General features: G+C 45.9%; 2 long non-coding RNA genes across 6 annotated transcripts in view; one reads left to right on the top strand and one right to left on the bottom strand.

Annotated features, from left to right (window-relative positions):
* LOC123851363 (uncharacterized) overlaps nt 1-22906 on the top strand; it is a 92452-nt gene that overhangs the window by 54449 nt on the left and 15097 nt on the right. For 3 of the 5 annotated variants that reach the window (XR_010405720.1, XR_010405718.1, XR_010405719.1), the window contains 2 exons: nt 7645-7843; nt 18680-18794. This is a non-coding gene — a long non-coding RNA (uncharacterized LOC123851363). The remainder of the gene's footprint in view (nt 1-7644; nt 7844-18679; nt 18795-22906) is intronic. The other 2 variants (XR_010405722.1, XR_010405721.1) reach the window with 1 other exon arrangement.
* Nucleotides 4576-9812, bottom strand: LOC123851364 (uncharacterized). Its single transcript, XR_006792562.2, has 3 exons — nt 9382-9812; nt 8154-8256; nt 4576-6751 (listed from the first exon to the last, which is right to left on the bottom strand). It is a non-coding gene; the product is annotated as an uncharacterized LOC123851364 (long non-coding RNA).

Below are 22906 nucleotides of genomic sequence, written 5' to 3'. Positions count from 1 at the left end.
GGTATCTTGAGCCATGGTAAGGATTAACACTGTATTCCCTATCCTCAAGTGCTTGTCCCACATCCAATTCCTCCTGATTACCTGTTGCTATGTCTGCTGATAAGGCTTAATACTCATGGGGGAGGTGAGGACAGGGTGCATTTCATTTTAGAAGGGACCTCAGAAGAGAAACAAAAATTATGTCTAAGAGAATGAAGCTATCATGGCATAATGGCCGTCAGTGGGAAGGACATTTTGGAAGCGAGGAATCCTGCCTAACTCCTCCTTAAGCATCAATGCGTATGTAGCTGCCTGCTTCTGAAACTCAGGGAACGCACTCTTTTGTTTTTCTTTTTTCTTTTTTTTTAAGATTTTATTTATTTATTTGACAGAGAGAGACACAGCAAGAGAAGGAACACAAGCAGGGGGAGTGGGAGAGGGAGAAGCAGGCCTCCCGCTGAGCAGGGAGCCTGATGCGGGGCTCGATCCCAGGACCCTGGAATCATGACCTGAGCCGAAGGCAGACGCTTAACGACTGAGCCACCCAGGCGCCCCATTCTTTTGTTTTTCATAAGAATCACGTAAACCAGTTTTTGCTCCATAAGGACACAGAAGCCATAATCTCGTGCATTGTGTCGAGAGAGAAGCCCACGAGCATGTAGGAGCAGTTAAAACAGATTTAGGTGAGGTGACATGTATGAAAGAGCCTAGCCCAAAGTGGACATTAAAGAAATATTTGCTAAAATAAATAAATAAATAAATATTTGCTGGACTTGCCGATACCATTTCAACTAACTATCCTCAGACGCTCACCCTTTCTGAGTGTCAGGCCCAATATGCAGTGAGTGGTGCAGAGAAGTACGTGGTCCGGCTCAGGAGTTCAGCATCTCCACTGTTGATGCTCACAGCTGTAAATGCACATGGCGGCACACGGTGATATTGAAGCCTGACAAATGGATAGCTGAGACAAGTAGAACTTTCGGACTTCTCTTCTGGCGAGGTTCCTGGAGGAGACAGGACTTGAGTAGAGCCAGAAGGAGAGTATTTACCTGGGAAGAGAAGACAGGAATCAGGGATGAGTGGGAGGGACATGTTTGGCTAAGAATTGAGAGGAATAGGGGTGGAATGGACGTGGGGATGTGCATCAACAAAGGCATGCACAGAAAAAGCAATCCCACCAACTAGGTACTGCAGTCAGCTGGACCGGGGAGATTGAACCCTGGCGTCACCTCTTATAAGCTGGGTGAACCTGGATAAGTTACTTACCTGAGTCTCCGTTTTCCTCATCTTTAAACTCGGACTAGTGGAAACCCAGCTAACATGAGAAGCAATATGGTGTAAACCGTTTGCCGCTGAGGTTAAGAGCAAGGGTTTAGGGGTCAGACAGAACTTGCTTCACGTCACACTCAGCAAGCTACGGCTGGTATGGATTTGGGTAAATTAACCTCTCCAAGGTCAGTAAGGGAGATTGTTGTGGAAGTACCGTGTCACAGATCTGTCCAGACGAACAAACGAGATAACACAGGTTAAGGACACAATGCTTGGTGCTTCCAGCATGATTGGGTGCTATTTACTAGGTAATATGGTGAGAGGAATACATCTGCAGAAGGAGAGGAATGTGAAATCAGTGCAGGGCAACTTCACCAATAGCCCTCCAGGCTGGAGGGTGTAAGCCTAGAGAGACTTCCTTCCCTCCCGGTTACCAGTGGCCAGAAGCGCCTTAAGCAAACCACATGATCTACCTGGAACTGAAGCAACATGGGAGCTTCTGCCAAGTGCCCCTAGGGCCTGCCAAAAGCAGACATTTCCATGACTGCCAGAACAACAAGGCCCCCAGATTGACATCTGAGTGCTACTACCATCTGTGTTTCAAAGGACAGGAGGAAAATGCTCTAATTAATTAGCTGGAAAGAGGCTGAATGGAAGTGCGTACGCCTGGGTGTGGCCGGCAGTGTTGAGTAAAAGGAGTAGAGAAAGAGCAGGTCACATCAAGATTCATTAAGCTTTATTGACCTGGATGGTGATGAGAAGTCAATATTGGCTACTAGTGGAAAGTTTTACTGGGGATCAAAATCCAAAGTGCAGAAGAGTTGTTTGATGTTTTCCTTCCCAGGACAGCCCATTGGTGTGTAGGCTTGGCTATAATTTTCTTTTGCCTCTTGAGGTAAAGATTATAACAAGTAAATTTGAAAGGAGAAATGTATTTCCACCCCCCCAACCCCGGCGGTAGGGAAGGAGGAGTTACATCAGGTCTGACTAAGTTAGAGGGGGCCTGTCGCACAGGAAATGGAACATAGGTGCCAGCCTCTGCCTCCCCCCACCCCACTCTGCTCTGAAGTGTCCCCATTCCGGTGGCCTTTATGTCCCTCACTGCCATTTCGACCTCCTACCGGAGAAGGATCTCTTTGGACATATTTGTTTAGGTTTGTTTGTTTTTACCCTGAATTGTTGAGTGCCTTCTACTGAGCTCATGTTACACCCAGTTTTCACACTCTGCTGGGGAAGGCAGACACATGCAGGTAACATATACTACCGGTGATCATTGTTTCAGTGGTGGAATGAGCACGGTGCATTGGTGCTTAGAGGCGAGGCCAGAATGAACATTCCCAAGTGCAGTCTGATGCCCACTGCCTCTCTCTGTCCTGCGTCCATCACTGGAGGGCACAGCAAGGGTCAACAAGGAGAGGGTACCCCCTCCAGATGGGTCTGGGGGTACTGGTACTCCCGTGCTCAGCAACATAGCCTGGGTTGAATGGTTCAATCAGTAACCCAGAAATCATGGCTGCTTGCCTGCTGTGGGCACACCTGTGTGCTAGATGTTTTAGTGTAGGGAGCAGGGTGGGTAAAGAAGGCATGTGGGGGCTGCCCTCAAGGGGTTCATAGCCTAACTGGAGAGGTAAAAACTAAGCTAGCAAGCAGATGTGCTGGGAAAGGATTTTGTTTTGGTTCTCTCTTTCTCTTTTTTTTTTGGAATGCCTACTAGGGTGGGATGCAGAGGGAGACAGACTCTTCTAGCATGACTGGGTACAGATGTACATGCTGTGCACTATACAATTTGAGGGAGAGCCATTCACATAGACAGTGAGTGACCCTACTGGAAGAGTCCTGGGTGATGCAGAAGGTCAAATAATTTTAGAGATCTCATGCCCGGAGGCAACCCACCGTGAAGTTCTCCTTCCCTAATCCCATTCTCCACTTGGCAGGCTCTAGTGCCCTCTAGAGCAGTGTTATTCAATAGAACTTTGTGTGATGATGGTGATGTTCTTTATCTGTGCTGGCCCATATGGAGGTTGCTAACCACATGTGCCAGCTGGACACTTGAAATGTTGCCAGTGTCGCTGGGGAACCGAACTTTAAATGTTATTTAATTTTAATTAATAATTTAAGTAGCTACCTGTGGCTAGTGGCTACTATTGGAGAGCACAGCTCTGGAGTGAAGGATAGGCAGGCTAACAAGAAGTAAAACCCCCAAGATGAGAGCAAAAGGATACAAAGTGGCTACGGGGCTTTTGAAGAGGAAGAAGACAAAGACAGTTTAAGGGTGAAGAAGTTTCTCTGCCAACCATGAGGGAGCAGACACTTAAACAGGGTCAAGAACACCAATGCAAAGAAATCAGTGGCCAGTCACACAGTATATGACTTGACTTATATGAAATGTCCAGAATGGGGAAACCCATAGGGTCAAAAAGCTGATTAGTGGAGAAATGAGGGAATGGAGAGTGGCCGCTTGATGGGTCCAGAGTTTCCCTCTGGGGCAATGAAATGTTTGGAACTAGACAGGGGTGGGAATTGTATGACACTGGGAATATACGAGATGCCACTGAGTTGTACATCAATAATTTTATGTCGTGGGAATTTTACTTTAGTTGAAAGAGAACCCAAATCGCTGGCAGTGAGAGGGGAGCTGGTACTACTGACAAAACATATGAACAGGGGCTCCTGGGTGGCTCAGTCGGTTAAACGTCTGCCTTCGGCTCAGGTCATGGTCCCAGGGTCCTGGGATCAAGCCCCGCATCGGGCTCCCTGGTCAGCGGGGAGTCTGCTACTCCCTCTTCCGTTCCCCCTGCTGTGCACTCCATGCACTCTCTCTCTGTCAAATAAATAAAATCTTAAAAAAAAAAAAACCATATGAACACTCCCATGTCCCTAACTTGCCTTGTGATCTCTAAAGAGGTGGAATATAGGATATACACCCAAAATAAAGCACTTTTATACATGCTTCAGGATTCTGTGTGAATGTGTGTGTCACAGCTGACATGTCAGACCACTTGGAGTTTGGGCTGTCCCATCTGGAACAGAGATGTATGCTGGTGTGATCAAGGAGTATAGTTAGGAATGACCAAGGACTAGACTATTGGGGTGTGGGGGGAATGATATCAAGATAGCTTGGAAGGGTAAACCTCAGTCATTCATTCCCTCTGATTTGGTCAGTTGGGTTGTATTAGGCATTATAGATTTGAGAGCTTGAAAGGACCCAAAGTGATCATTAGGCCATCCTCTTCCCTTGGGTACTACCACCCTCCAAGTGAAAGTGACCAGATGGCCCAGACTGGCAATTACAGAAGTAGTAGTACCAGAAACGGCTCCCATTAATGAGGGCTTACTCTGCATGCATGGCACTGTGCTAAGCATATCACACGTATTATTCTGCTTATGGTTTATTCTCTCCACAACCCTATGAAGTATGCATCAGTTCTATTTCAGAGATGAGAAAGCAGGTCCAGAGCACTCATTCAAACCAGAAAGCATCAGAGCCAGAATTCAAACCTACAAATATCTGACCCCAAAGCCTGTTCTTGTTTTTTGTTTTTTTTTTAAGATTTTATTTATTTGTTTGACACAGAGAGAGAGAGGGAACACAAGCAGGGGGAACAGCAGAGGGAGAGGGAGAAGCAGGCTCCCCGCTGAGCAGGGAGCCCGATGCGGGGCTCGATCCCAGGACCCCGGGACCATGACCTGAGCCGAAGGCCGTCGCTTAACGACTGAGCCACCCAGCCGCCCGAGAGCCTTCATTTATAAAACACATTTCACATACATTATCCTATTTAATCATCACATGAGATAACTGAGGGTCAGAGAATAGCTTGTCCAATATCACACAGATGGAAAATGATGAGTCCTCTGACTCCCAAGTCCCAGGTTACTTTCAGCACACCAGCACTGCCTCACATATATACAGGGAGACAAAACCACTGGCAGGTTGCACATTATCATTAAAGAAATAAATTGATTAAAACAATATTCCTAGTATGACCCTCATCTGTTAGACAATGTATTTATACACGTAAATGCATACAAAGAATGCAGGAAGGATATGATACGTTGAAATAGACGGGGAGTTTATGGGACTTTTTTCTTTTCTGACTGGTCAATATGATCTAGAGTAGCACTGTCCTATGGAACTGTCTGCCATGATGGAAATGTTCTGTATCTGCCCTGCCCGGTACAGTAGCCACTGGATACGTATCTAAGTGAGCACTTGCAATTTGTCTAGTCCTAACTGAGAAGTAAGTGTAAAATACATACTGAGTTTTTAAGGCTTAGTATGAAAAGAAGAATGTGAAATATCTCATTTAGTTTACTCCTTATCCTGATTGAATGTTGAAATGATTCTATCTTCTATACGGTGGGCTAAATAAAACATTATCAAAAGCAATCTCACTTGTTTCTTTTTACTTCTTTTAATGTCGCTGCTGGAAAATTCTACATTATATACATGGCTTACAGTATGTGTCCATTGAGCAGCACTGGTCTAGAGTTCAAGAGCATGAAATTCACCATCAGGCCCACTTGAGTTCAACTCCCAGTCTTCACTTTTCTAAGTAGGTGACCTTGAACAAGTTACAGAACTCATCCCTTGTTCTTTTTTAGTTGTTAAACAGGAATGATGATTGTCCCTAGCTCAGAGAGTTATTGTTAGGATTAAATGAGTTGATGATGGAAAGCTTCTACGGCAGGGAGTGCCTGGCACCTGTTAAGTGCTTGATAAGAATTCGTCGTCATTCTTTTTTCTAAATTTCCTAAGGTGGATGTGAATTTCTTATATAATAAAGATTAAAAAGAAAAGTGAAATCATTACATTTTTAAGTAAAGCAATTATTTTTAACCCTGGTCAGAAGCTGAGTATTTATGTTGTTTTAAAGCCGTATAGTCGTGTTTGCTTTGTTTTATTGTGTGTGTGTGTGTGTGTGTGTACACAAACCTTGGATGCAAGTGGAGTTGGGGACCATCACAAGTGACCATTTATTAGGCAATCTCATTCTTGCCTTCTGACCCGGGTTCTCCCCCTCCATCAAAGGGAGGGGATAATTGCATCATGGTTCCCCCTGGCATGCACAACACACCAAGTGTTCGCCTATATTTAGCCAACATGAAGTCACTGAAACTCTATGCCCACTAGATGCAATTAGTGCTTTGTTATTTGTTGCTCACATGGCTTATATCCTGACTGCTCTGCATAGTCTGTGTCCTTAGATGAATTTAAAAGAACTGAAAACCTTTTGTGCTGAGAAAACTGCTTGGGGAGTAGGAACTGAAATCCCAAGTCACTGAATCCCCTGGAAGGGACCCTGAGGTGAATGCTTGAGGCCTCCTGCAAGCCAGCGAGACCTCAATTATCCTCCTCTTTGATGGCAGGGGAGGAGCAGGGTGAGCAGGCTGGGGAAGGAAGGGTTGGCTATATTCTACCCAACCGGTAGAAGCAGCACGTCTGGTCGGTGGCTCCCAGGAACGGTCCCAGCTCCACTTTCCTTCCTGCAATCAGAAATGGCACCTGGAATGCAAAAACACAGAGCAGCTCAGCAGGGCTGACTCTACAAGGGGACAAGGGCTGGGGGCTGCCCACAAGGCGTGGTTTCAGAGGTTCACCATGTTGGCTAGTGCCTCCATTTTACTCTTGGGGCCTCTTCCCTCTAGTTTAAGGCTCTGAAGTGCTGTGTGTGTGTGTGTTATTGGGAACATTAGCTTAGACGCCCAATTCTCAAATTTTTGTTTCTCAAAATTGTCCTCACTTTGGATGGCAAAGACTTACTCCTATCAGAGATCCAAGTTTTGTTTTATTTAACAAAATAACTTCCAGGGAGCAGGCAAAGAAATAAAGCAAACACTATCGAAAATGTCACTAAAGTACATGAGGTATTCATAAAAGTGTTTTACAGGGTAAAGCAAGATATTCCTGAGGCCAAAGATTCTAGACAAAAATTTAGAGACCAGTTGACATGTTTATACCCTCAAACATTACCGTTCTCTTGTCCTCTATGTCTTATTTCATCACTCAGACTTTTATTCTAAAATAGATGATTTTGTGATGAAAAATATTTAGAAGTTATTTTCAAAAGAATATGAAGCTTCATTTTCAAAAACATTTTTGAAACTTGTTTTTATATCGCAGATGATATTAAAAGTGAGAGGGGAAAAAAAGTGAATGAATATTTCAGAAAAGCATAAACAAACCCGATTTCGTTTATCAACTACAGAAACACAGATTTTAATGACTTTTAAATATTCATTCATTCCTTTAACAAATATTTACTGAGTACCCAGTGTGAATAACAGTAGTGTACATTGGTGTCCTCGCTTTGTCTGTCTTTCATTAAGTAATCATAATTGTTGTAATTTTACTAACAAATATGTTTCTGACATCATTCTTCTTTGCTTGCAATACAGATTTGCGAATGTTATTAAAAATTTATCCGGGGACAACATTAAAAAGAAAATGAAAGCAACCACATAAGCTCAACTCAGTGGCAGTTGGAAGTGGCCTTGTCTATGAGCAGAACACTGTTGTATCCCAATGGACTGTGAGAAAGAGGTTACAGACCATGACCAGCACACCTTTTTTCTCTCTCACAAAAGAAGTATGCAAGTAAGTTCAGGGGAATTCTTTTTTTTTTTTTAAGATTTTATTTATTTATTCATGAGAGACAGAGAGAGAGAGAGAGGCAGAGGGAGAAGCAGGCTCCCAAGGAGCAGGGAGCCCGATGTGGGACTCAATCCCAGGACCCCGGGATCATGACCTGAGCCGAAGGCAGACACTTAACCATCTGAGCCACCCAGGCGCCCAGTTCAGGGGAATTCATTTCAGGGGAAACATTGAGTCAACTCAGATTGATTAAAAAGTAAAGTATTTCAAACTTCAGCATTCTATTATTAGTAACAAGTTAATTTCCACATACCTCACACTTTAATGAGAATAGCTGTGTTGGATAGTAACCAGTCATCAACACCTCAGTGTGAATGAAGATCTGAGAGTAGATTCTCTGAGAGGGAGTGAGGTAGCTAGAAGGAGAGAACAGTGGGTACTTGGAGCAGGCAGGGGGCACCCTGGGAAGAAAATGTCTCTAACTTCCTAGTTTTCACAGGAACCCTGGTCTCCGGAATAACCTGCCTAGGTCCAAGTCCTACTTTCCCCCAAATCATAGCAACTGAGTTCTTTACAATGACAGTTCATATTTTACTTCTACTAATTGCTATGATTACCATTACTAATTACCATGATGGAAAAGAGAAGACTGCTCTTTCTGAGAGTTTTTATAGATTGACAGTCATTACAGTGATCATTTATGGTTAAGTGTTTAAATGCATTAAAGTGGATGCAGTAAGCCTGGAAATACATATTGTTGCTATGGTTTAAGATCTAAATAAAAATAATAAGTCCATTAGCACAACAGTTAAAATATGCCATAGTATAATTGACAATAGCTTTTACTACCAGAAGTATATAACAGATGATTTTTAAAAATTTCATAAAGAGCATGTTTTCAAATCTGTGTGCAAAAGATAGATTATTCAATAAATGGGGTACCTATTTGAAAAAAGAAAATAAAAATAAAATCTCTATCTCACTCTTTATATAAAATCCATTTAAAATGTCCAAAAATTTAAACATAAAATAAATGAATCCATTAAAATTCCAGAAGATAAACTGAGTGTGTATTTTTTTATAATCTTGGAGTGAGGAAGTTCTTTTCAAGCAGAAATTCTCAAAGAAAAGACTGTCAGTTGGGCTTTTTTTTTTTTTAAGCTAAAATGTCTCCACAGCAAAAATTGAAATGTCTCCTTACTTCACAGAAACAAGGTTGAAATAATACTGGGGGGAAATGTGCGATAATAATGACAAAGGGATACGATAAAATATGCATAAAACACTTACAATGACCATAATAAATTTTATATATAGGAACAAACAATACTATAAAAAATGGGCAAAGACTGGAATAAGGAGTTCAAAGAAGAAGCATAACTGTCCCCAAACTGTTGAGACCGGTTAAGATGTGAAAGGGAGACACTCTCCAGACCACCAGCCCAAGCCCCCATTTTACAGGGGGAAACTGAGTCTCAGAAAAGTTCAGTGAGACACCTCATGGCAGCCAACCCATTAGTGCAGAATTAATTCAACTTTACCTTGAAAACGGTCTCTAGAGATCTTTAGGCAGCAAAAGTGAACAAAAGAAGATGAAGCTGCCACCCTCTGCATCCAGACCTCTGTGTGTTTGTGGCTTCCAGAAGAACATCAGGGAGAACATGGGAGAAGCAAAGGGAGATCCCAAGGCCCTGTTGGCCCTCTTGTCTGCAGAGTGAGAGGGACCCAGCTCATTTGGCTGGGCTGCTCTCGCAGTGGCTTTCAGAGGCTCACGTTGTGAGACACTGAGTTAAAAAGACATTCCAGGTCAGCCCCCATTTGTCTGGATGACAACCTCCAGCCCAGCTCTGCTAAAGGTCACTGCCTGCAGGGCAAGGCCTTGCCAACAATGGATGCAAAGACCAGACCTGCCATCCAGGATTGGACACTGATACAATATGAATGGAAACTAACAAGAGCGCGGAGAAAGCAAAATCTGTATAATCCTAGTTGTTTTCGCTGTTGCCTGGGGCAGGGGTTCCCTAAATCTGGCCTGCACACTGTGGCCATGGGAAATAATACTTGTAGGTAGTATACAGACACTTTTTTTTTTTTTAAGATTTTATTTATTTATTTGAGAGAGAGAATGAGAGAGAGCATGAGAGGGAAGAGGGTCAGAGGGAGAAGCAGACTCCCTGCTGAGCAGGGAGCCCGATGCGGGACTCGATCCCGGGACTCCAGGATCATGACCTGAGCCGAAGGCAGTCGCTTAACCAACTGAGCCACCCAGGCGCCCAGTATACAGACACTTTTGAAATTTTAACAACCTTGTATTTTTTTTTTTAAGATTTTATTTATTTATTTGAGAGAGAGAGAATGAGAGAGAGCAAGCACATGAGAGGGGGGAGGGTCAGAGGGAGAAGCAGACTCCCTGCCGAGCAGGGAGCCCGATGCGGGACTCGATCCAGGGACTCCAGGATCATGACCTGAGCCGAAGGCAGTCGCTTAACCAACTGAGCCACCCAGGCGCCCACGACCTTGTATTTGATTCATTATGTCTCCATACATAACTGGCCCAACAAAGTCATGATCTCACATACATGGTTTTTAAGGATAAGCCTGAAGTAAGTGTTTAGGTTAAATAAATGACTTCATTTAAAGAACAATGGTAGGGGCACCTGGCTGGCTCAGGTGGAGCATGGGACTCTTGATCTCAGGATTGTGAGTTTGAAGCCCACATTGAGTGTAGAGGTTACTTAAAAATAAAATCAGGGCGCCTGGGTGGCTCAGTTGGTTGAGCGACTGCCTTCGGCTCAGGTCATGATCCTGGAGTCCCGGGATCGAGTCCCGCATCGGGCTCCCTGCTCGGCAGGGAGTCTGCTTCTCCCTCTGACCCTCCTCCCTCTCATGCTCTCTGTCTCTCATTCTCTCTCTCTCAAATAAATAAATAAAATCTTAAAAAAAACCCCAAAACTTTCAGTTATAAAATAAAATAAAATCAGTAAGGAAAGAAAGAAAAGGAAGAAGAGAGAAAGAAAGAAAGAAAGAAAGAGAGGAAGAAAGAATACTGAGTATTAATGGTGCAGGTGTTTGAACACAGCAAAGATGGTGAATAAGGTTTGCCAATGGCTGAAGTTTGTGTGATTTTTTTTTTTTTTTTAACAGAGAGAGCGAGAGACAGCGAGAGAGGGAACACAAGCAGGGGGATAGGGAGAGGGAGAAGCAGATTCCCTGCTGAGCAGGGAGCCCGATGTGGGGCTCGATCCCAGGACCCTGGGATCATGACCTGAACCGAAGGCAGACCCTTAACAACTGAGCCACCCAGGTGTCCCTTGTGTGATTTTTCTGCACCAGTTCTGGAAAGTAATACATTTTACAATGCCTGCCAACCCATGCATGCATACATACATGTACTCAGCTGTAAGAAAGACTCTGAGAAACAACGTTTACCGCTATTTAGGTGATGCACTCTGGACCCTTGATTCATCTTTGACTCCCCCTTGCCCTTGTCTTTCTCCTTCTCCCCATAATCAATTGTCTTTAAGTTCTTCCTGTCAGTTCTGGGGCGCCTGGGTGGCTCGGTCGTTAAGCGTCTGCCTTCGGCTCAGGTCATGATCCCAGGGTCCCGGGATCGAACCCCGCATCGGGTTCCCTTCTCCGCGGGAAGCCTGCTTCTCCCTCTCCCACTCCCCTTGCTTGTGTTCCCTCTCTGGCTGTCTTTCTCTCTGTCAAATAAATAAAACCTTTAAAAAAAAAAAAAAGTTCTTCCTGTCAGTTCTGCTTCTAAAGAGTCTTTATTCACCCCTTTTTCCATCTCCAGGGCTTCCTTCCTGGTCTCTGCCCTCATTACCTTTCACCTGGATGATAGCCTAGCTCATCTCCTCGCCTCCAATCCAATTTTTCTCCTTCAATCCACCCTCCACACTGTTGCCAAAAGGCCTTAAAAAAACAAACAAACAAACTCTGAGCTGACCCCGTTGTGCCCCAGTGCACAGGATAAAGTCCAAGCTTCTCAGCAAGACTTGAAAAGCACCTGGTTGCTGGTTCCTGCTGACCCTTCCAAATTCCAACCCTGGCAGAATCAGGACTAGAAACCCAGGTCTCTTGATTCTCAAGTCTAGTGCTCTTCTCAGCATACCACGCTGCCTCCTCAAAGAATCTCTCCCTGTCGTTCTCATTCCACAGGTGATGTCTGCATAGCTAAACTGACTTGCTGGCACTGGGAGTTTTTTTTGTTTTTTTTAAAGATTTTATTTATTTGAGGGAGAGAGAGAATGAAAGAGAGGTCACAAGCAGGGGGTAAGGGCAGAGGGAGAAGCAGACTCCTGGCTGAGCAGGGAACCCGAGGCAGGACTTGATCCCAGGACCCTGGGATCATGACCTGAGCCAAAGGCAGATGCTTAAATGACTGAGCCACCCAGGTGTCCTGGCATAGGGAGTTTTAAGTATACCCTGAAAAAGTAGACCAGGCCATAGACAAGGGCACTGTGTCCCTTATCCATTACGAGCACATCATGTCATAAGTGATAGATGTGAATAAAAAGGAATTGAAAAGTGTCTATTAGGCAGGGCGCCCGGCTGGCTCAGTCAGTAGAGCATGGGACTCTTGATCTCAGGGTTGTGCGTTCGAGCCTCACTGTTGGTTGTAGAGATTATGGAAAAATAATAATAATAATAAATTTTTTAAAAAAGTGTCCATTGGGCAAAACTGAATTCACGTTGAGGACCACCAATACTGCATAAGGATTATCTAGGCCACCCTCACTTTGCAATTCTTCCACAAGAAGCAGATGGTCAGTAGCGAATTTAACCCATTGGTTAAATTCCAGTCTCGATCAGCCTACTAGAGTCAGCAGAGTATACCCACTCCCCCACCCCCACCCCCACCCCCACTGATGGTAGGCGGGCCTTAGCCAATGGAATATTAGTGGACATGACACACACAGGCTCCAAATGTGTTTGCCGGCTTTGACTTGGCCTCTTGAACAGGTAACGCCCTCTGCCAGAAGAGCTTGCCTCAGGTAGCCTTTGTCCTTTCATCCTGGGTCCAGAAATAGAACCAGGTGGAACCTGTATCTGACCCTCAGCCAGGAGTCCAGCCTAGCTCAGCCAGCCCAGGTGAGCCCAGCTGAGATCACGCCAAGGCTGCCCTGCAGACCCATTAGCAGGAAAAATAAACGCGTGTTGTCCCCAGCCACTGAGATTTTTGAGGTGGTTTGCAACCAAGCAAAAACTGACTAACCCAAAAGTAAAGTGGGTTTTGTTTTGTTTTTGTTTTTATCAAGCTAAACATCAACTCCTTTTCCTTTTGTGGATCATCTGCAGGGGGAAAAGTAATAACGCTCAGTTGACCTTCTGCTAGCCCCCAGCATATTTCTGGGGCATCTCCCAGCATGCCGGTTGCGTAACGCAGAAAGCTCTGCAGCCTCATTCTCACATTAGCCTGACAAGAAAGTAAATTAGGACTGTTAACTCCTGCACTCACTCCCCCACTTCAGTCACTGCCAAGCCCAAACTAAAACAGAAAATCCGGTGGCCCTGTGTTTAAATTGGCATAGCCATGCTACTGCTTCTCCTTTCAGAAACTGCCAACTGTTTTTATCGGGGGTCTCCAGCGTTGGGGATCCTGCCCCACTAGTTTTAAGCCATGATTTTTTTTCCAGCAAGAGTTCATGGTGCCCGAGTCCTTTTATAAAAGGAATGTTCCCAAGGAGGAAGCCAGCAAGGGTCAATTCCACAGTGTCCAAAGGCCCGGATCACCCAGACCTCTAGATGAGGTCGCGGAGGAGCGTCCTTGCCCTCTGTTTGGTCTCCTCCGTGTTTTCCTTCCCCTCCCCGGGACTGCCCAGCTCGCGCTTGTTGTCACCAGGTCCTAACAGCGGGCGGAGGTCCGCCTCCCCGCCGCCCGGAGCCTCCGCGCCATTGCAAACGTTCTCCTCCAGGTGGCAGTAGAGAGCCGCTCCCCGCCCGGCAGCTTACGTCACCTTGTTTACCCGGCTCCGGGTCATTTTTAGATCTAAGATCACAGGATGTTAATTGGGCCAATGATTTCCCATTCGTTTTGGCAAAAGGCCCTTCTTGTGGGCGTCCGGACAAGCACGATGTCCTTCTTGACAATGAAATTTTGCTGCGGGGAGTATTTATTCGCAAACACTTGGAATTTCATCTTTAGGAGATGGGAAAGCTGCGTGTTGGTATGTGCTGTGGGCTTGTGTCGGGGTCCCTTTCGTTTTGGAGCCTGAACGAGGGTGGCATGAACTGGGGAGAGTGGGGAAGCCAGATACTACAGTGGTGTCTGGGTGACATCTCCAGAGCCAACCGAGAGCCCGCAGGAGGAGTCTGCCTTTTGCACTTCCCTTTCCCCTGTATAAAATAATTACTCAGCAGGAAAGCATTTGGACTTTGGAACTTGGAGGGATAAGGAAAACAGCTGATTTGGCCAATCTGTGTCCTGATTCACTGTGGGGAGACACCGTGAAGCTCAGGGGCTCGGAGAGGCGCCTGCCTCAGATGCCCTCGTCCAGGAACTGGATCTCAGTGTCTCATAGATCACACATTTCACAGGCTGGAACTTTTCATGCCAACACAACAAGCACCACTTATTTATTACTCCCACGCTACCCAGCTACTGATGAGGACAGGTGAGGCCCAGAGGAGCTAAATGGCCTCGCTCACTCTCTCATCTCCAGGCCTGGGTCGTTTGAGCCTCAGTAAAAGCGTCAGAAGCCCTGGAGTTTCTGCTCTTTCTGTGCCAGCTTTGGTGGGTAGGAGATGGAAGGCGCCGGAGTTTGCCGATGACTGTGCAGGAGGCAAAATAAACAAATAGAAGTCCTCAGTTATGCACTCCTTTACAAGAAGAGGGGAGACACATCATATGCTCAAGGAAAGCAAGAGAAAATCTATAATGTTAAAAATAAATGAGCCTCGAAGTTTTTTAAGTGCCTGTTCCTCTCTGCCCACCTCCCATCTCATCCTTTTAGCACTCCTGCAGCTGCTGGGCTTACAGAAAGCCTCCCAGAGAGGGCAGAGTCCCTCTCGCTCGGGTCCTGTGCAGTCCCCTGGAGTCCCCTGGAGTGATGGCACTGGCCTGGAGAGATAGATGGTTTTCACGTGGGCAGGAAGGGAAGGAAAATCCTCTTCAGTTCGAGGCCACGACCATTTCTCGAGCACCTGATCTGTGTCAGCTATTCAGGCAGGCAATATAAGGTTATAAAAACACGGAAAGTCACGGTCCCCGCCACTGCAGAACTTTGAGTCTTAGTGGTATAAGTTTATCATAGGGAATTTTCGCTCCCTTTGGCAAGCACGTGCTGAAAGAAGGGTTGAAAGAGATTTACAACAGAAAAGGAGAATGTCAGGTAAATAGTTTGGAAAAGCATACCTCCACTTGGGTGTCTACTTAAGAGTGAGTTGGGGGGGGGGGCTCCTGGGTGGCTCAGTCGGTTAAGCGTCTGCCTTGGGCTCAGGTCATGATCCCAGGGTCCTGGGATCGAGCCCCACATCAGGCTTCCTGCTCTACAGGCAGCCTGCTTCTCCCTTTCCCTCTGCTTCTCCCTCTGTTTGTGCTCTCTCTGTCAAATAAATAAAATCTTAAAAAAAAAAAAGTGAGTTGGGGGGCACCTGGGTGGTTCATTCGTTAAGCATCTGCTTTCGGCTCAGGTCATGATCTCAGGGTTCTGGGATCGAGCCCCACGTCAGTCTCCCTGCTCAGCAGAGGAATCTGCTGCTTCTTCTCCCTCTGCCCCTCCCCAGCTAGTGTTCCCTCTCTCTCTCTCAAATTTATTTTTGAGCCACTCAGGCGCCCCCATAAGTAAAATATTTTTTTTTTAAAGTGGGTTGGGAACAGGGCTTGGCAACAATGGCAGAGCTGCTTGGTGGACAATGGGAGCCCGGCACCCCAGGCACTCTGAGGCTCTAAGGTGATGGAGGGAGGTGGAAAGAGGAAGGAGGGAGACACTTGCTCAGGGTCAAATGGTGCATCGAAGGGCAAGGATTTGAACCATGGAATTCTCCAAAGAAGGTTCAGGAGTGGGGAGCATACCCTAATAGCTGCCTCCAGTAGGGAGCATTCCCTAGACCTGCTTGCTTATAGGACAAGCATAGAGACCCGGCTTCAGTTTCCTGCATCTGTGAATAGGAGGTAATACAGGAATAGAAAAAAATAAACGGCCCCAGAGCCACTTACCACCTGTAAACTTGCCTTTTTAAATGCTTTTTGTCTCGAACCTGGTGATAATTCAGATCCATCCTAATCACAGGGCAGAGCAAATGGAGAGAAAGCAAACAATGAAATTTTTAAATTTTTTATGGTTATATGAAATTTAAAAATGATTTTAAAGAACTTTTTAATTGTTAGAAAACAGAGACAGCATAAAACAAGCACACAAATTAATAAATTATAAGGCAGATACGTCAGTAACCTTGCAACCACCCATGGAAGGAGACAGAACCATACCAGCAATCCGAGCAAGAACTTTCTAAGCCACAGTAACCGTTGCAGGCTCCAGGACAGGTCATTTGAAGGATGTTCGGAAGCCTCCAAGGAACAGATGGCCCTTCAGCCATCAACCAAGCAATATTTATGGACTACGTATAATGCTCCCACATTCAAAGTATAGGGCCTCATCCCCACACATTATACCTGAAGGAGGTGAGAGAGGAAAGGGATCAGCATTTATTGAGTACCTACTGTATGCTAAGTGCTTTACTTAAGTTATCTCTAAGGGAGATAAACTAAGCATGAATGCTCATTATAACTTTGTGAGGTTGAGGTTACAATCCCCACTTTACAGATGGGAAAACTGATGCATAGAGAGGTTAAGTAACTTGCCCAGGGTCCTGTGGCCTGTAAGAGGCAATTGGCACTTGAAGTCAGGTCACCTGGCTCCAGAGCCCCGCATTCTTTTTTTTTTTTTAATATTTATTCATTTGAGACACACAGAGAGAGAGAGAGAGAAAGCATGAGCAGGGAGAGAGGCAGAGGGAGAGGGAGAAGCAGGCTCCTCGCTGAGCCAGGAACCCGATGTGGGGCTTGATCCCAGGACCCAGGGATCATGACCTGAGCCGAAGGCAGACGCTTAACCATCTGAGCCACCCAGGCGCCCCGAGAGCCCTGCATTCTTCTCCGCCACCCTCGATAAGAAGTCGGTTATATGCTAGATACTTCTGTTTGCCCTTCTAGATCCAATCTCCATCCTTCCCTACCCTGGTCTGTGCTGCAGACCTGCTCAGTGGGTTCCCTCACTCACCCTTTGGCTTTGGGTTGGGTTTAGCCAGTGGGTATCCTGGATGGGAGAACAGAGAGAGGGAGACGCAGGAGGGAGGCCTGGATGGGGGCACCCCTGGGGCCGGCTGTGTCCCTTTTCTCAGGATCACAGCTCTGGTCAGGCGGCCCTAAGTGCACACACTACAGGCTTCAGTGACCACACCTCCCCTCGCCCCTTCAGGCCTCGGGGTGGTCGAGTAGCTGTGGCTTCTTGCCCTGCCTCTGTGGTTTCCCTACATCCTGCCCACACCTTTGTAACTAGCCCCTCTATTCAACTTTCTTCAAATTACCCAATTTGAGTGTGCCATCGTGTCCTGCCCAGGTCTGGCCTGATAGAAACAGGAAGGCAGGAAAGCAGCAGCTCCGAATCCTCCCTCCCTGCGTGGGCAGCATTCCTCATGGGTACAGGACCGGTCACAGGTGAATCAGAATGACCTCTCATTGCAAGGGCTCCAGGATGTTCTTTGGGGGAGGCGGAGAGGATCCTAGGCCTTCTGGGAAAAGGGCTAAAGGGAGGAAACAGATTAGGGCGGGACGGGGGCAGTGGGGGAGAGGGAGGCGTGGAAGAGGAGGGCTCCCAGAGCCAGATGGCCTGGGTTCAAATCCCAGGTCCTCCACCTACCAGATGCATGACCTTTGGCAATTCATTTAACATTTCCATGCCTAACTTTCCCCATCTGTAAGGTTGGATGATAAGAGTAAAGGAGTCAATGAATGCAGATGGCCTACCCATATTCAGGGTTATATTACTGAGGGAGATCAGGCCTTTGAACATGTTTGACCTTTGAAAAATACGGGGCAGATTCACCTGCCCCAGCCCTTGGGGACAACACACTGGGAAATCAGAAAGCAAACCGTGCAGCAGATTGCCGCAGCTTGGATCCCGGGACCAGCATGGAAAGCTAAGAGAGGCATGGAATCCTTCCAGTACCTCTTGGCCCTGTCCTTGATTAGGCTGCCACTTGAGGGCATACAGAGCAGATGTCCATCAGAAGACCAGAGCAAGTGAAGTTGCCAGAAAGATCTCACACTGGAAGAACCGAGTACCAACGCACTTCTCCCCTTCCTAAAGGCTGCCCTCTGTAAACATCACTTCTCTCTCCTCCATTGTCAGTTTCTCCCTCCGGAAAGGAAAAGTCTCATCAGCATACAAAGATGCTCTAATATCTTGGGACGCCTGGGTGGCTCAGTCGGTTAAGCATCTGCCTGCGGCTCAGGTCATGATCCCAGGGTCCTGGGATAGAGCCCCCACATCGGGCACCCTGCTCAGCGGGGAGCCTGCTTCTTCCTCTCCCTCTGCTGCTCCACCTGCTTGTTCTCTCTCTCTCTCTGACAAATGAATAAATAAAATCTTTAAAAAAAAAAATGCCCTAATAGCTCTTAAACTCTTCTTTGATTTCACATCTTCTTCCATTTCTCTGGTCCCATAGCAAAATTTTTTCCAAGCGTTGTCTGTAAACACTTTTCCCCTCCTGTTCTCTCCTCCATAGATCCATTAGCATTTCAGTCTCAAATTGCTCTCCCAAGCCACTCTTCTCAGTCACCAATAAGCTCCATGTTGCTCCATCTAATGGACACCTTTTTATCTTTTTCAGCCTCTCCGCCGCATTTGGCCCGTTGGGACAACACTCGGGGTTGACACAGCTTTCTGCCTCGGCTTCCGTGGATGTGCGGGATCCAGGAGGCCGAGACCTCCTCCTGCCTCTCCAGGTTTGTCAGCGTGCCGGGCCAGCAAGCCTACTCCTCGAGAGCTCTTGGGGTGTAGAGTGCGGAGAGATGAGCTCATTTAGCAGTTCTTCACAGTGCCTCAGGAAATGGGAGGAAACTTCCATCTTTGCTGATCATTGGAAGCCTGAGGCTGATGGGAGTTGGAGAGGGGAAGGTAGCCAGGGAGAAGCACTGGGAGATGGTACAGGGATGAGCTCCCGTCTGTGCCACCCCACAGCCCTGGCAGCTCACAACAGTCAGATGCTGACATTCATCTCTGCATTTTCATGGTCAACTGGCCCTTATTATTCCTGTTTTACAAGGGAAGAAAATGGAAGCAGGGAGGATAAGGAATTCATTCATTTTCCCGGTCAGGGTCATATAAGGTGAGGCCGTCCCGCAATAGGACTCTATGCAGAAGCCCTCACCCTTCCCCACTCCTGTCCTGTAGGGTCTCCAGAACATAAAACTCAGTCTATAGCACTTTCCAAGCCTTTGCCAGAATCCTGTCTTGAGCAAACCCAGAGCAGACTTGGGACCAGAGCTTAGTCCCAGGAGCTTAGCATGGCTATTCTTCATCGGTCCTGGGTGCCTTGTTTTTGCGTCGTGGGGGAAAGCGTTAGGGCAAAGAGGGAATGGGCAAGGGTGAGGCAAACACAGGAAACAGCTCTTTTTAATCTTGTCTGCAGAGACTGCATCATGAGGATGAGAGGCGGGATTTCTCTCAGTGAGAAATGCCTGAGAGAAGCCAGTGGTGGTCTTTAGCCTTTATACATTGTAAGTGTCATGGCCAAGTTCGCAGGACCAGTCTGGAGCTCCAGTGACAAAATGTCTGAGGGTTTCCCATTCCTCCTTGCTTGGAAGTGGCATCCAGGGTCTCTGATAAGGGGTGTTTTGGGTGAGGATGGTGGTTTCGTTCCCCATTGAGACAGTTTTAGGGGATGGGATTTCCACTCCTTTGTTCCTTCCGTCCCATACCCTTGAGCCAAGTAGCCTTTCTCTGCACACTCGTCCTCATCTCTTGCTGTGTCTTTGGAATGCTAATGAGAAATAGAATGTGGGGGCGCCTGGGTGACTCAGTTGGTTGAGTGTCCAACACTTGATTTTGGCTCAGGTAACAATATCAGGGTCGTGAGATCGAGCCCTGTGTGGGGCTCCGTGCTCAGCAGGGAAGTTGGCTCGAGTCTCTCCCTCTGCCTGTCCCCCTACTCGTGCACGCTCGCTCTCTCTCTCAAATAAATAAAGAAATCTTTTTAAAAAATTTAAAAAAGAAGTAGAATGTAGAGAGAAGCATGGAGTCATATTAGATGTGCGTTTGAATGTGAGCTACGCTGCATAGTCACTGGTGCTCTCTATGTCTCAGAGCCTCAGTTTCCCCATCTTTGAAATGCAAATAATAAAAATCACCTCATGGAGTTATTGTGAGGATCAGAGTCAGTGTTCATATGGTTTCTGCACAGGTGCATGGTTGGTACTCAGTAAGCAGTGGCAGATACGATAAAGTTCCCATTAGGCTAGCCTTTTACCTAAATCCCTTCCTATACAAAAAAATCTGGCAAGTCACTTATATCAACTAGGATGCTTTCACCTATAAGCACAGAAAATCCAACTGAACTTAAGAGTAAGGAAAATGTGTCATCTACTTGGGAAATCCAGAGGTAACCTCAGGGATGGCTGATCCGTAGCTTAACAATGTCATAAAGGCCATCTCTCTGACCTGCATCCTCGGCCTGTCTGCTTCATCCCCTGGTCGTCTTTCCTCATGCTTTCAAGATGGTGGGCACAATTCTAGATGTCACTTAGAAATACAACCACATCCAATAGCGGGAGAGGACCGTCTCTTCCTATATATGCCTGTTTAAGCAAGGAAATCTTGCTAAGAATCTACCCGGCATACTTATCCTATTTCATCAACCAGAATGATCTCATGAACTTGTGCTTGAACAAGAAGACAATCACTGCAATTGGTTGTTTCAATCAGCTTTTATTCCTGAAGCAGTAGGGATGGTTATTGGATAGACAACCAACCAATGATCTGCTCCACTGTTTGTTTAGCAATATTCAAAAAAAGGTTTATGCATCTATTAAGTGCTCGGGCTTTGGAGGTACTGTTGTCATAGCTTCATGTCAACCACTGCACATTTAGAACATAAATGCTCGAGATCTTGACTCACAGAGAGGAGATGCTCAGGAAATGTCCTCTGAAGCAAGGAGCCAAAGGGCAAGGTGGAGGTGCCTGGGCCGGGTTCATTCATAGCCAGGAAGCAACATCTTGGAAGCAGGGCTTGCCAAGAAGGTGAGGGAGCTCCCCAAGCTTCAAGCTGGCACTCAGTTCCCAATTATGTTTCCAGAATTATTAGCTTTGATTCTGTGAGAAAGGAGCACATCAAAGCCAGAATCCTATGAATGAAAATGTTGACTAATCGAGCTAATTATAGTTCAGTCATCTGAATTTTCACACAATGAGCCCGAGTTCTCATGAAAGCCTTCTCCTGGGCAGGAGGAAGCTTTGATGATGAAGCAGCTATTTATGTCCCAGACCCAGTCCTCCCCACTCTGGCCAGGGAATCCTTACTGGAGTGCCTTTTGCCCACTCAAACCTCTTATGGGTTCTACTCCAGCTTTCTTGAAAGCTGAAGCAAGCTCAGTTGAGGGGGAGATTATAAAGATGTTGGGAGCAAGAACTCCTCCCTGGAGAAAGATCTAACCAGTGGTTCAGAATGTCATGATGAGATTCTTTTCATTTTCAACTTTATTCCAGATTTAAAAATACTTAGGTAATTTACATAGCCTAATTATACTTTAGGGAGAAACTTCTCACTTAACATGTCTCAGTTATCAGATGCAGAATGGTATAATAAATTTTAATCACTGTTTAGATGTTCTTTGCTGCAGAGCTAGTAATATAGACTAAGCCTAAATCTTCAATGAGCTACCAGCGACAGTGTTTGGTTGTCACCACTGGGGAGGAGGATGCCATTGACATCTAATGTGTGAGGCCAGGGACACTGCTAAACGTCCTACTATGTGCAGTGCAGACCCCCACGACAAAGAATTATCTGACCAAAATGTTAGTAGTGCTGAGGTTGAAGAACCCCGTGTTAAAGGGTAAAGGTCCACTCAACACTGGTTATCCACTCAAGGTCACAGCAAGTTTGCTTAAATGGTGTCACCTGCCACCCAAAGACATGTTTTGGCAGGTTCCTTTACACTGTACATTTCTGAAAGAGAGATAGGAAGGAAGAAATGAATGAAATCTATGGCAATCATAGACTCAAGTCTTATGGAAGATGATTAATTCTTCCTGGCCAGTATGCTTGCTCTTCAGATAGCTGGTCCTTGATGAATAATGATGATGTGTATGGATGCTTGGGCCCCTGGTGAGGCACTCTCCCTGTGTGGACAATTAAAGAAGTAGATATATAGAATATGCTCTGCTCAGTATGTCCCCAAACTACCTCTTTTTAAAGGAAGTTTTAATTCATTCTCTTGTAAATACTACATAAGCAATAACAAATTTTAAAATTATGCAAGATCTAGGTATGAACTAAGGACTCTTTTTATTCAACTTAACTGTTATCAAACTGTGTGTAAATCAACTAAGGGAGCTTTAGGCCTTCCTCTTGCTTCCTGATTGTCCTCGTTATCCAGGGTATTTAGAGCTTGAAGTTAATTTGTCTTTTCAACACACTTTTAACTGTAAAGATGTTCTGTTCTGTCTTGTCCTTTTGGAGGAACACCACTTAAAAATTGTTTTAACGAACACAATCATGTAATTTAAAAAGTCAAATAATGGCGCCTGGGTGGCTCAGTTGATTAAGTATCTGCCTTTGGCTGAGGTCATGATCTTGGGGTCCTGGGATTGAGCCCCCCTTTGGGTTCCCTGCTCAGCGGGGATTCTGCTTCCCCTCTGCCCCTCCCCACCTCCCCACCCCGTGCTCTCAAATAAATAAATAAAATCTTTAAAAAAAAAGTCAAATAATACTAAAAGTCCAGTGAACTGTGGCAGTTTCCTTCCTCATTCCCTCTCACACTCCTAAGTCTTCCTGGTTTTTTTCTGGCATTTACATGTTACCATATTTTAAATAAACCACATGGGCTTTTTTCTTTCAGTT

Source organism: Mirounga angustirostris, unplaced genomic scaffold (genome assembly GCF_029215605.1).
Source record: "Mirounga angustirostris isolate CCGP_5_RB_7025 unplaced genomic scaffold, mMirAng1.0.hap1 SCAF_10, whole genome shotgun sequence".
Lineage (NCBI taxonomy): Eukaryota > Metazoa > Chordata > Mammalia > Carnivora > Phocidae > Mirounga > Mirounga angustirostris.
Note: the sequence above shows the minus strand (reverse complement) of the source record. Positions and strands in the feature narration are given on the sequence as shown.